This window comes from Erinaceus europaeus, chromosome 20 (genome assembly GCF_950295315.1).
Source record: "Erinaceus europaeus chromosome 20, mEriEur2.1, whole genome shotgun sequence".
In the NCBI taxonomy this organism is placed as follows: Eukaryota; Metazoa; Chordata; class Mammalia; order Eulipotyphla; family Erinaceidae; genus Erinaceus; species Erinaceus europaeus.
The window spans coordinates 32,391,941-32,405,815 of NC_080181.1; the positions used below are offsets into that span (position 1 = coordinate 32,391,941).

The 13,875-nt window shown below is 42.5% G+C and overlaps 1 protein-coding gene across 1 annotated transcript in view; it reads right to left on the minus strand.

Annotated features, from left to right (window-relative positions):
• OPCML (opioid binding protein/cell adhesion molecule like) overlaps positions 1 to 13,875 on the minus strand; it is a 1,572,985-nt gene that overhangs the window by 1,008,013 nt on the left and 551,097 nt on the right. The gene's annotated exons all lie outside the window — the stretch shown is intronic.

Below are 13,875 nucleotides of genomic sequence, written 5' to 3' on the forward strand. Positions count from 1 at the left end.
AGTACCCATTTATTGGGGAAACTGATGATCCTTCCTAGCCGACTGAATCCACATGGATCCCAGTCACTTTCAAAGCCAACAACAAGCAGACATCAGGCTCAACCTGACGCTGTTGACTGGCTATGGAAGAAGGGCAAACACTAGAAGAAGAAGAATGATACTTACAAAAGGGGTACCTGAAATTAAGGACTGGTATGGATAAAATCAGGGGGGTTCAATCTTACTGGAGATTCCAGATGAACCCTGCTCTGTATGAAAAAGAAATTCTCCCTACTCACCATTGCAGAATAAAATCCACAGCTCTCTCCCTGCCAATTCTATTCTCTACTCTTCCCAGTCTGTCTCTCCAAGCCAATGAAATGAGAAGCCAGGGGCAAATCCCCTCCTCCCACTTTGGAGGAAAGCAGTATTCCTTTCTTTGCCAAGAGACCTAACAGTCTTTCATCTCCTCTCCTCAGCCATTTCCTTTTCTTTCAGATAAACCAGCTGCCTCCATTACATTCCTCCAGTTCCTACTCCTACACTGGCTGCTGGAGTAAATGCCCCTTTGCAGTTTCATAATCAGTGGTGGACACCCAGTCTGTTTAGTTCTTAGAGCCTCTGGCAGGTGTGGGCGGTACTGTTTGTTCACAGAAGCCTCTGCCTGGCTGCACAGGTGACCTTTGAGGCCGCTGTGAGCTCAGCCTATCAGCTTCATAATCCTTCCGTCTGCACAGCAGACATCCAATTTGGATTCTGAGCTGGGCTGCTGAAGAGGAGACTAGTCTGGAGAGATCAAAGCAGAGCTATCTCTGGGGGCATTCAGGGTGGTTCCACATGCCCATGGCCGGGGAAGGAGTCCCAGAGGATGAATAACCCTAGTGTTTCTGTAACCACAAAGCTTCTTTTTAGCAAAAGGGAAGGGAAGCTTCTGGAATGTGCATTCTTAGAGAATCCCATATCTGCCCAAAGGAGAACATCAGCCTGTGGGGTTCAGGTGTCATATTTTCAAGAGGCAGATATGTATGTATGTATGTATGTATGTATGTATTTATAGCCACCATGCTTATTGCTGGGGCTCAGTGAAGGCACTTTGAGTCCCAGTGGCCATTTCCCTTTTCTTTTCTTTCTCTCCCCCTTTTCTTTCTATTGTATCTGATAGAACAGATATAAATTGAGATGGGGGGAGACAAAGAGAGAGAAAGACAGAAAGACACCTGCAAACCTACTTTACTACTCCTGAAGCTTCCCTCCTGCAGGTGGGGAGTGGGGGCTTGAACCAAGGTCCTTGCACAGGATAATGTGTGTGCTCAGCTGGGTGTACCAACACTGGGCCTGGAAGCAGCATTTCTGATGAAAGCTGTTTTCCTACTCTTCTTGTGCCCCTGCATTGTCCTCTGCAGACATGACAACAGAACATTGTGCTCTTTAAATGCAAAGTCCTGAAGTACTGTGGCAAGTAGCTCTGAACTTCCACTAAGCAGTCCTCTGAATGCAGGACCCAGGCCCCCTTTGGCACTATTTTGTCCTCTACTCAATCCTAGCATGCATTTTGAGAGACTCTGAGAAGATGCCCAATACAAAGAATCTCATCCTTATGTTTTTTTTTTCTCTCTCTTTTTTCTTTTTTTTTTTTTTTTTTTGTCTCCAGGGTTATCACTGGGGCTCGGTGCCTGCACTACGAATCCACTGCTCCTGGAGGCCATTTTTTTCCCTTTAGTTGCCCTTGTTGTTTATCATTGTTGTTATTATTGTTGTTGTTATTGCTGTAGTTGTTGCTGGATAGGACAGATAGAAATGGAGAAGAGAGAGGAGGGGAAGACAAAGAGGAGGAGAGAAAGGTAGACACCTGCAGACCAGCTTCACCACCCGTGAAGTGACCCCTTTGCATGTGGGGAGCTGGGAGTTTGAACTGGGATCCTTAGACCTGGTCCTTACACTTTGAGCAATGTGCCCTTAACCTGCTGTGCTACCGCCCATTCCCTTATTGCATTGTTTTAAGGAAAATATATTTTATTTATTCATTTTGAATAAGGACAGAGAATTTGAGAGGGGAGGTGAAGGTAGAGAGGGAGAGAGACAGAGAGATACTTATCGCACTGTTTCACTATTCATGAAGCTTCCTCCCTACTGGTAGAGACCAGGGTCTTGAACCTGGATCCTTGCACACTGTAGTATATGCAGCACTAACCAGCTCCTCTTACTCCTTTCTCACTTATTTCTTCCAACACTACAGAGACTGCAGGGTCCTAGTAATCAAAATGAGTGTGACGGTTCCTTGTGAAATGCTGTCTGCAAAAGTGTTATGGTTGTGTGGAGGGAAGGGCTGCAGAACTGGGTGGTAGGAGGGAGTGGGGTGCAGCTGTCAGGGCACCAGAGAGGGACTGGATGCTCCACCAGGAATCCCCATGTCCCCTGCTCTGGGAGCTCCAACATCCTCTCCAAAGAATGTGACTTTTGAAACCATTTCAAAGGCATTAATAATTCATTCAACCCTGAGGGTATAGAAAAAAAAACCTTAAAAAAGAAGAAAACAAGGATCTAGTGGGCCTCAGAGACTCCCACACAACTGGCAAAGGTTCTTTTCTTTTTTTTTAACATTTTTTTTTGCCTCCAGGGTTATTGCTGGGGCACAGTGCCTGCACTATGAATCCACTGCTCCTGGAGGCTATTTTTCCCATTTTGTTGCCCTTGTTGTGATGCTTGTTGTAGTTATTATTATTGTCATAGCTGTTGTTGTTGGATAGGACAGAGAGAAATGGAGAGAGGACAGGAAGACAGAGGGGGGAGAGAAAGAGAGATACCTGCAGATCTGCTTCACCGCTTGTGAAGTGACCTCCTGCAGGTGGGGAGCCGGGGGCTGGAACCGGGATCCTTAAGCCGGCCCTTGTGCTTTGCGCCATGTGCGCTTAACCCACTGCGCTACCGCCCGACTCCCTGGGAAAGGTTATTTTCATAGTTGACTGTTGGATAACAGGAAGATGGGAACAGAGTGAAGGAAGAAGGGAAGTACGCATTTGCTTAAAGAGGTCCGCGTATTTTAAAGTGTGAGCAGATTAAAATGATAAGACCTTACACCTGTACAGCTCTTTAGAGTGTGTAAAGAGCTTGCATGTGTACATTTTGGTTCTTGAAAAAAATGGAGTGAGACTAGTGCAGTTGGAATTAACCTAATTTTTCAGATGGAGGAGCTGAAGCTACAAAGGGTTATGGGTTTGCCCAGGACCCAAACCTGAGACTTCTGCATGTATTAATATTAGTATTCTTTTTATTTTTAATGCTCTTTAATTTCCACCAGGGCAATCACTGGGACTTGCTGTCTGCATGATGAATCTATAGCTCTTAGTGTCTTTTTAAAATGACAGAGAAGTTGAGAGAAATGGGAGGGTAGAAAGGGAGAAAGAGAGACATCTGTAGCACTGCTTCAGCTCTCTTAAGGTTTTCTCCTGAAGATGGGGTGGGGTGGGGTCTTGAACCCTAGTCCTCATGCCTAGCAGTATGTGTGCTCTATAGGGCCTGCCCCCCCCCACACTGCTAAGTCTTCTTTATACCATACAATTACCCTTTTTTGTTCCCATAACTGTTTTGTTACAAAATCCACCATTTTTCCAGGATGACATAGGAATCTTTATACCTGTGCCTTTTCATTTTTCCTAAACAAAACTTTACAATGCCTCAGATCATAGTTCTCTGTAATTTTTTAGGGAAATAAACCACGGTGAACCAGACACTGTGGGAGAGAGAGATTCCAGGGTCTTATTCAACAAGATGACTGGATAAAGAAGTTGTGGAATGGAGCTAGGGTTAGGGTTAGAGTTAGGGTTAAATTGAAGAAGATGCATAACATTCTTTTTTTTTAAATTTATTTACTTATTTATTCCCTTTTGTTGCCCTTGCTGTTTCTTTTTATTGTTGTAGTTATTATTATTGTCGTCGTTGTTGGGTAGGACGGAGAGAACTGGAGAGAGGAGGGGAAGACAGAGAGGAGGAGAGAAAGATAGACAGACACCTGCAGACCTGCTTCACTGCCTGTGAAGAGACTCCCCTTCAGGTGGGGGGCTGGGGGCTCAAACCAGCATCCTTATGCCGGTCCTTGCTTTTTGTGCCACCTGAGCTTAACCCACTGCGCTACCGTCTGATTCCCCAATGGATAACATTTTTTAGGATGAAATGTGTGAGGCTGGAAGTGCTTATTCTCAGTGAAGTAAGTAAGAAAGTGGAAGACAATAAGTAGATGTGGAATACAGTAAACACCTAAACTGTATGATCTTGCAACATATGTACCCAAAATATCACTAAGCCTTTGTGATAACTAATGCAGTTACGGGGCCTTGGGCAAGTATAGAACTTCAGTAGTTGGTACATTCTATGTCTATGCCCCTATAGTCTGATAATCTTTAAACCATTGATTTTTTTTTTTTTTTTAGAATGAATCCTATGCCATTGCACAGCATTTAAGAATTGCTTCTCCATTGATTCTAACACTCCTCATCTAATATTCTTCCTTATCTCCTGGTTTTCTCTCTCATGGTCATCTTTTTTCCCCCATCAGTAGCTTAGAACATGCAAGACTGTCTGCTTTTCACCCTGTGGTTGTGATTGAAGGTAAGAGAGACTCTCTCATGACCTAGAATCTGTGGTGTTTTGGCAGGTGAGTGACCACTTCATTAACTTAGAGTGTGAACATTGTTTCAGAGGTGAATTCCTCAACACATGTCATTCACTAGAGGCTTTATATGAGCATATCCCAGCAATCCCCACTCTCCAGTCCTTTTCTCTTCAGCTATGAACCCAAATGAACCTCTTCATCCCTTCGGGCTCCCCCTGCCAGAGTGATCTGTTATGACTCTTTTCTTGTTTCAGAAGCACTTCTCCTGTAATCTGGGAGTGTTACCATGCTAATGCAGGTAAATTGTAATGAATTTCTCCTGAATTGATGCGTGGGACTACCTAGGCCCCTCATTTTCCTCCCTTGCTTCCTCTATGCAGATATGATTTGACAGGTTAATTTGAAAGCAAAAGTTAGCATCTTTACAGCCATCTAAGCCCAAGCCCTAGAACAAAATTTTGTTTTCTAGTTGTGTGAAGCATAATAAAAAGGTTGAAGTCAGGTTACCCCTTCTTTTAATCACCATTTGGCTAGTTTTCCCCCCTTCTCATCACATAATAATATGTTTATTTCACAGTTTGGAGGACCTTGGCAGTTATTGGCAAGGGAAGGATTTGGAGTGTGGTGGCATCTACAGGTGACCTAGTTCCTGGAAGGTCCAACCTTCCATCTTATAAGTCTAGGTGGGTAGTGCTGGAGCTGGGAGAGTTCTATTGGCATCTGAATCTGGGCCAAGTTAAACTCTCCCATTTGCAGCCCAGTACTCTATGACTGAGCTGTCCTCTGAAGCCCCCTCATTTGAAGGAAAGCACTATAACTTTCTAGAGCTTCTGGTGATGAAGGAGAGGAGAGCTAACCCTAAAGCCAGGCTGTTGGAGCTGTTTTCTGAAGCACAAAAAGGTGAAAGACTATGTGAGTTGCAGAGAAAGCTCATCTGCATAAGGAACATGGGAGTGCTTACTTGTGGTTGGAGAACCCCAGGAAGAAGTAACATCAGGTCTTATGAAGCAGGAAGCTGCTTAGGGCTTGTGGTTACCAGGATTGCCTTGAAGAGATGAACAGAAACACCCCCCGCCAAGATATTTCATTCAAAGTGTAGCACTCAATCTCAGCTATGTCATGATGTCTTTCTGTTAGATTCCTGGGCAGACTGAGACCAGTGGAAGCCATTGTTGCCAACTTTACAAATGTGTTCATGGCTCTTATAGATCATATATAATTGGGAGAGAGAGAGAGAGAGAGAGGGAGGGAGAGAGAAGGAGAGAAAAGATGAGAAAGGAGATGGAGAAAAAGAGGAAGAAGAACAGAGGAGGGAAAGAAGGATGGACTGGTGAAAGAGTTCACTTGGTTAGGGTACTGCTTTGTCACATCTATGGCCCAGGTTTGAGCTTGGTGCTCACTGCACTGAAGGAAGCTTCAGTGTAGTGGTCTTTGCCTTTCTTCCGCCCTTTCTTTCTTTCTTTCTTTCTTTCTTTCTTTCTTTTTCTCTCTTTCTTTGATTTATTTTACTAGAGCATTGCTTAGCTTAGCTGGCTTATGGTGATGCAAGTGACAAAAACTTTGGTGGCTCAGGCATTAGTCTTTTTGCATGATGCTATCTCTCCCACCCATCACTCTATGCCTCTCTTTACCTATCTGCCCTTTCTGTCTCTATCTTAAAATGAATAAAAATAAATTTTATAGAGAAGAAAAGGATGAGAGGGAGAAGGAAGAGAGAAATGTCAATGCAACACAGAGGGAATAGGAAGTGCTGGGAATCAAACTCTAGACCCCACGCATGCAAGTCCAAAACTCTATCACCATACCACCTCTAGATCATCATGTTGGTGGTCTTCAAAGTTGATGTTGCCACAAACAGGTTGGGTTGAGGAATGGATGAAATAAAGATTGCAAATGCCTTGAACTGCGATTTTCTTATTTCACACAGATTTCTCCTAAGGTAGCCTCTTGTGTAACTAAGAAATGAGATCAGATATCATTCTAGTTTACTCTGTTATTTGATTACCTTAAGTTAATAAGGGTTACTACATAAAAGGCATGTTGTGAATGTGCACCTGAGTTTGCCTTTGGTTCTATTAGAAAGGATTCTTAACATTCTTAAAGTAAGAGGAGAGGACTAGGCAAGAATGAAATTCTTGCTGTTGAGGTGAAGACTGAGAACTTTAAAACAGTATTCCTTCATTATCATTATCTCTGTGCTTGTTTGTTTGATGAATTCAGCTACCCTGCCCTCAGCCATACCTCTACAAGATAGGTCATAGAAGTGACATCTGCATTCAGTGCTGCCTTTTCTTCCTTCTTTTCATTCTACCCACTGACAGTGGGCTTCCACTCCTACCGTAATGGTAGCTCTCAAAGTGCTCCAGTATTAGAGCTTAAAAAGTAAAAAAGGACGGGAGTCGGGCGGTGGCGCAGTGGGTTAAGCGCACGTGGCGCAAAGCGCAGGGACCTGCGCGTAAGGATCCCGGTTTGAGCCCCCGGCTCCCCACCTGCAGGGGAGTCGCTTCACGGGCGGTGAAGCAGGTCTGCAGGTGTCTATCTTTCTCTTCCCCTCTCTCTCTGTCTTCCCCTTCTCTCTCCATTTCTCTCTGTCCTATCCAACAACAAAGCAACGTCAACAATGGCAATAATAACCGCAACGAGGCTGCAACAACTAGGGCAACAAAAAGGGGAAAAAATGGCCTTCAGGAGCGGTGGATTCATGGTGCAGGCACCGAGCCCAGCAATAACCCTGGAGGAAAAAATAAATAAATAAATAAATAAATAAATAAAGGTTTAGTACTTATCTTCTTTTGTTTCAACTTCAATATCACTTTGTGAGAAAATGCTGGTGTATAGTTCCACACTTCCCCCAGACAGCTGTCAGCACTACCCATCCTCTACCAAACCATCCGCCTCCTTTTCCTCTTCCCTAGGACACTGCTTGTCTTCTTTCTTTGTATTTATTTATTTATTCCCTTTTTGTTGCCCTTGTATTATTGTTGTTGTTATTGATGTTGTTGTTGTTGGATAGGACAGAGAGAAATGGAGAGAGGAGGGGATGACAGTGGGGGGAGAATAAGACAGATACATGCAGACCTGCTTCACCGCTTGTGAAGCGACTGCCCTGCAGGTGGAGAGCGGGGGACTCGAACTGGGATCCTCACACCAGTCCTTGTGCTTTGTGCCATGTGAGCTTAACCCACTGCGCTACTGCCCGACTCCCTCATGTTCTTCTAAGTGATAATGTCGAACACTGTCAGACTTTGGTTTCCATGAAATCACCCTCCCCCCAACATTTCTCCTGCTTCTTGGTCTCAGCTCTTCTTTTTGTCTCTTCTGATCTTTCTCTGGCAAGTGGTCTTTTCTAACTATTCCTACTTTATCCATCACTCTTCATTATCTACTCCAAACCCTTGACTTCAACAGTGCAGACCAAGCTACTGCATATAATCGATGTATCGATATGTCATTATCTATATCTCTCTATCCAGATCAGAACAGTTTTCTACACTCAAATTTATTTGACCCTCTTTTAGCTCAATCTATGGATCCAAATTTAAAACTATATGGTTGCTTCAGTATTTGCTCTCAATTTTTGCTCCTACTCCACTCCTTGTTTAAACACAATTCTTCACCCAGTTACCAGCATCAAGTCCCTAAAGGCTTTCTCCACTCCTCTCTTCAGTCTATTCAAATGATTAACAGAGCCTTTCTGCATCTTGAGTATCTTTCATATTGAATATCCTTTTGCTCTTACCACAGGTGGGGTGGGGGCTTGTTCAAGGTCAGGTCCTCATCATTTCCTTTTGAACACGCTTGAGTGCCTTCTAACTAGATACGACTAATGGTGTAATTTTCTCCCAGTTCAGTTTTGGGCATTGTCAAAGCATCCAAACAAAAATGCAAATCTGATCATATTATCCCCCTGCTTACAAGTGGCTCAAAACCTCCCTTTGATCTGAGGATAAATCTTTAATTCCCTAGAAGGAAGACAGAGGTTTCATTTTACATGTGAGATCACTATCATATGCCTATTCTTCTCCTCCTTGCTCTCCTCCCTAGCTGTACTCTTCACTTTTTTCATCTCAGGATCTCAGTGGCTGCCCAGAGGTATATGCTACCATGGGAACCCCCATCCTCTCTCAGCTTATCTCAGTCTGCCTCTAAGCTTTCCCATCACTGCTTACAGAAAGGGGGGAAAATCTCCCAGTGCCCATTTTCCTAGGATTTCTGGAACTTTCCTCCATGAAAGCATCTATCACAAACTTCCCAGTCATTCCTATCTGCCCCCCTGGTCAACCTAGTACTCTGAAAGCAGGTAAGGAACAAGACCCTGCCTCTGTATCTCCACATAGCAGAGTGTCTGTCACATGCCAAGGACTAAGTTAAAGATCTGTTGATCAGATCAAATTGATGAAGTTTACAGTCAGCAATATCTATACAGCTTTCCCATATTTGAGAGCTACTCTCTTCCCTGATCCAGCTTTCTGGTCCTTTTTACAGCCATGACATCATCTCCCCAGACAATAACTTAGATCCAACTGCATATCAGATGTCAGTCTCAAGGGAAAAAAAAAAAAAAACAGTATAGTCATGGGCTCTTTGGAATACAACTAAAGTAGGACTACTAACTATCTACAAAATGGAGACCCCGCCCCCAACTCTTCATCTGAACTATTCCAGCCTTTAGGTTCATGATTAATCATCATTTTTCTTTTTATGGCTCTATATGTTAACTCTTCTTTCAGCCGACAGGTTCCAGATGCTAAAATGATGCCAACTAGACTTGCCTGGACAGATGACCCCACCAATGTGTCCTGGAGCTCTGATCCCCAGAACCCCACCCACTGGAGAACAAGAGAGACAGGCTGGGAGTGTGGATTGATTTGCCAACACCCATGTTCAGCGGGGAAGCAATTACAGAAGCCAGACCTTCCACCTTCTGCACCCCATAATTACCCTGGGTCCATGCTCTCAGAGGGATAAAGAATAGGGAATCTATCAGGGGAGGGGATAGGATACAATTCCGGTGGTGGGAATTGTGTGGAGTTGTACCCCTCTTATTCTATGGTTTTTGTCAGTGTTTCTTTTTTATAAATAAAAATTAAAAAAAGAAAAACAAGTCTGTTTACTTGTTTATAAAGCAAAACAATGTTTTATCATTCATCTCAGGCTGAAGTCAGCTCATGGTAAAGCATGCACATTACTAAATGAGAGGTGCTGGATTTGAATATCGGCAACACATGAAAGTACAATGGATGAGGAAGCTGGGCCACTGTGCACTGGGTTAAGTGCACATAGTAGGAAGCACAAAGACCTGTGCAAGGATCCTGGTTTGAGCCCCTGGGTCCCCCACCTGCGGGGGAATCGCTCCACAAGTGGTGAAGCAGATCTGCAGGTGTCTTTCTCTTCCTCTCTCTATCTTCCCCTTCCCTCTCAATTTCTCTCTGTGCTATCCAATAAAATGGGGGAAAAAATTGACAGCAGGAGCAGTGGATTCATAGTGCTGGCACCAAGTCCTAGCAATAAGCCTGGAGGCAAAAATAAAATAAAATAAAATGGATGATACCAAGGGAACTTCATGAGTGGTGGAACGGTGCTGTACTATCTTTCCTTTCTCTCCCCTCTCTCCCCTACTTTCAAAATTTAAGACAAAAAAAATATTATTGTATCTGGGAGGCTATTGTGTGTACACAAGATCAAGTTCATTCATTTGTGCTAAAAATCAAACAAACAAAACACACCTAAGAAGTTAAAAAAAAATAAACTCAAGGTTACTATAAAGAATTAGTAAGAGGCCAGACCCCATAAACTAACTTAGATACAACAAATGACATTCAATGCTTTAACAACTAGAAGTAGGCCCAAGGTTGTCAGGTAAAGCCAGGACTACAAAAGCTGGAAAAGGGCGAGGGATTGATTCACTTAACGATGGCTTTTTTTTTTTTTTTAGTGAGTCAGGGAATCTTTGGATTCCCCCATCATTTCAATGGTTCTAGACCCCCTAATCAACTCCTCTTTCTACCATCACTGGTCACTTTTATCAGGGGCATCAGTATAAGCTCTCTTGTTGGCTTCTTCAAGACCATACCCTCACTATGAACTACCAGTGGTAAGGATTGCCCCTCTCTCCAAAGCTAGGCTGGGTCATTCTACTTTGCCCTTGAAGAAAACTGGTACTGAAATGAGTACAGCCTAGAATGTTCCCAGCTGTGACCATGGACTACAAACATAAACTTACAGGTACTCAGAGGACAAAATAGGCTCCTGTGCTATGTATGAATATATATATATATATATATATATATATATATATATATATATATATATATATATCCTGGGGACGTTTGAGAGCTACTCTTTGCCCTGAGCCAACTTTCTAGTCCTAGTCTCAACTGTGACACCACCCTCCCAACCAGACAAAAATTTTTGACTGCCTCTATATTAGCTATCAAAAATTACCAGTCTTCCTCTATGCAAACACTAACTTACAAGAAGAAATCCAGAAATCACTCCCTTTTACTATTGCAACAAAAACAATAAAATATCTAGGAATAAACCTAACAAAGGAAGTGAAAGACCTGTATACTGAAAATTATGAGTCACTATTCAAGGAATAGACAACAAACACAAAGATGTGGAAAGATATTTCATGTTCATGGGTTGTAAGAATTAACACCATCAAAATGATTATACTACCTAGAGCTGTATACAAATTTAATGCAATCGGACTTCCGGAGGTGGAGCTACGAGCAGCAGATTGCTTTCTCTCCTCTCCTCTCCTCTCCCGAATCAACTAGGAATACCAAAGGAGACCACCTGGACTGAAACAAGACAGGACTAGAATGACCACAGGAACCCAGTAAATCACCCGTGAGTACAAACACGCGTGGCTGGTGACAGAGAGGAGAGAGGGGCCTAAGGAGAGATTAAGTGACTGCTAACAGTTCAACAGTTTATCAGTGGAGACACCACCTCCAGTCTGCTCCACAACAAGGGGACAGCTGAAGGGAGGAAAGGACTCCCCAGAGACTCACCAAGTGCAACTCTGAGTCTCCATTGCTACTACCCTCAGAATCTGGAGCAGCAACAGGGAGGGACACCAGGGGACAGAGATCTAACCAGGAAACTCAGGAGAAGACCTATACCTCCGTGGCATAGCTGAGGGGCTGTGAAAGTCTCTGCATAACCACTGAATTATCTCTGCCACACCCTGCTTTATCTCTTGGTCAGGAGTCAGTGATTAAGCTAAGAAGCCTATTGATAGTTTAAAAGCCCTCAGGCTCCCATAGCCTACAGGGAAGAAAAAAAAAAGAGGCTTTTACACCACTGAGCTCCAACTCAGGGATCGAAAAAACTGTTAACTTCCACCACGGTAAACCCTTTAATTAAATTACTTAGACACAAGTCAATCCAGGCAATAGTGATCAATAATTTTAAAAGTACTGATAAAGGGAACTCATAACATAATATATAAAATGGTTAAAACAACAAGAAAAAATATTGGAGACTCAAACCAGGACAAGAGTCCAGCTAAAAGTCCTCCAGAGGGTGAAGCACAAAACAATGAGTTCAACATCCAAACATTAGCTAAGGAAATAATAACAGGAGTGAGTAAAGAATTTGAAGAAATTGTAATCAGAAATGCAGGAACAACAAATGAGAATATGGAAGAAAATTCTAATTATCTCATGGTTATTAGAGAGCTGAAAGCTGAAATTGCTGAGCTAAGAAGGCAACTAGCTGAACAAGCTAAAACAGTATCAGAGCAGGGCAACAAAATAGATGAACTCCAGAAAGCAGTAGAGGGCAGAGAGAATAGAATCTATGAAGCTGAAAACAGAATTAGCAAGATTGAGGATGAATTAGAGACAACTAAAAAAGAAGTAAGAGATCTCAAAAAGAGATTAAGAGATGCTGAAAACAACAACAGAGTCCTATGGGATGACTTCAAAAGAAACAATATACGCATTATTGGCTTACCAGAGGAAGAAAGAGAAGGAGAGGAAGAAAGCATTCTCCAGGCCATAACAGCTGAAAATTTCTCTAGTCTAGACAACACCAAAGACATAAAGATTCAAGAAGCCCAGAGAGTCCCAAACAGAATTAACCCAGACCTAAAGACACCAAGACATGTCATACTTAGAATGGAAAGGAATAAGGATAAAGAAAGGATCCTCAAGGCTGCAAGAGAAAAACAAAGAGTCACCTACAAAGGAAAACCCATAAGATTAGCAGCAGACTTCTCCATACAAACACTACAGGCCAGAAGAGAATGGCAAGATATCTATGGAGTGCTCAATGAGAAAGGCTTTCAGCCAAGAATACTATATCCTGCTAGACTGTCATTCAGACTAGATTGAAGCATCAAAACCTTCTCAGACAAGCAACAGTTGAAGGAAGCAACCATCACCAAGCCTGCCCTGAAAGAAGTTCAGAAAGGTCTCCTATAAACAACCAGACCACCACAAATAGGACATATATCAAAACACTCTAAAACTCTACAAGAATGGCTTTAAAATATCTTCAATCTTTGATATCAATAAATGTCAATGGCCTGAATTCACCTATTAAAAGACACAGAGTAGGAAGATGGATCAGAAAACACAACCCAACAATATGTTGTCTACAGGAAACTCACCTAACTCAACAAGACAAACACAGACTTAAAGTGAAAGGATGGAAAACTATCATACAAGCCAATGGCCCACAAAAAAGGGCAGGAACAGCTATTCTCATATCTGACATGATAGACTTTAAAATAGATAAGATTAAAAAAGATAGGAATGGACACTACTTAATGCTCAGAGGATCAGTCAATCAAGAGGACTTAACAATTATTAATATCTATGCACCCAATGAGAAGCCATCTAAATACATCAAACTTCTACTGAAAGAGCTACAGCAATATATTAACAGTAACACAATCATATTCGGGGACTTCAATACCCCACTATCTCAACTTGACCGATCAGCCAGGAAGAAAATCAGTAAAGACATAAGGGAGCTAAATGAAGAGATAGATAAACTAGAACTATTGGACATTTTCAGAGTCATTCATCCCAAGAAACTGGAATACACATTTTACTCAAATCCACATGGATCATTCTCAAGGATAGACCATATGTTAGGCCACAAAGATAGCATCAGCCAATTCAAGAGCACTGAAATCATCCCAAGCATCTTCTCAGACCACAGTGGAATTAAACTAACACTTAACAATCAACAAAAGATTAGTAACAGTCCCAAAATGTGGAACCTCAACTTAACACTTCTTAACAACTTCTGGGTCAAAGAGGAAATCA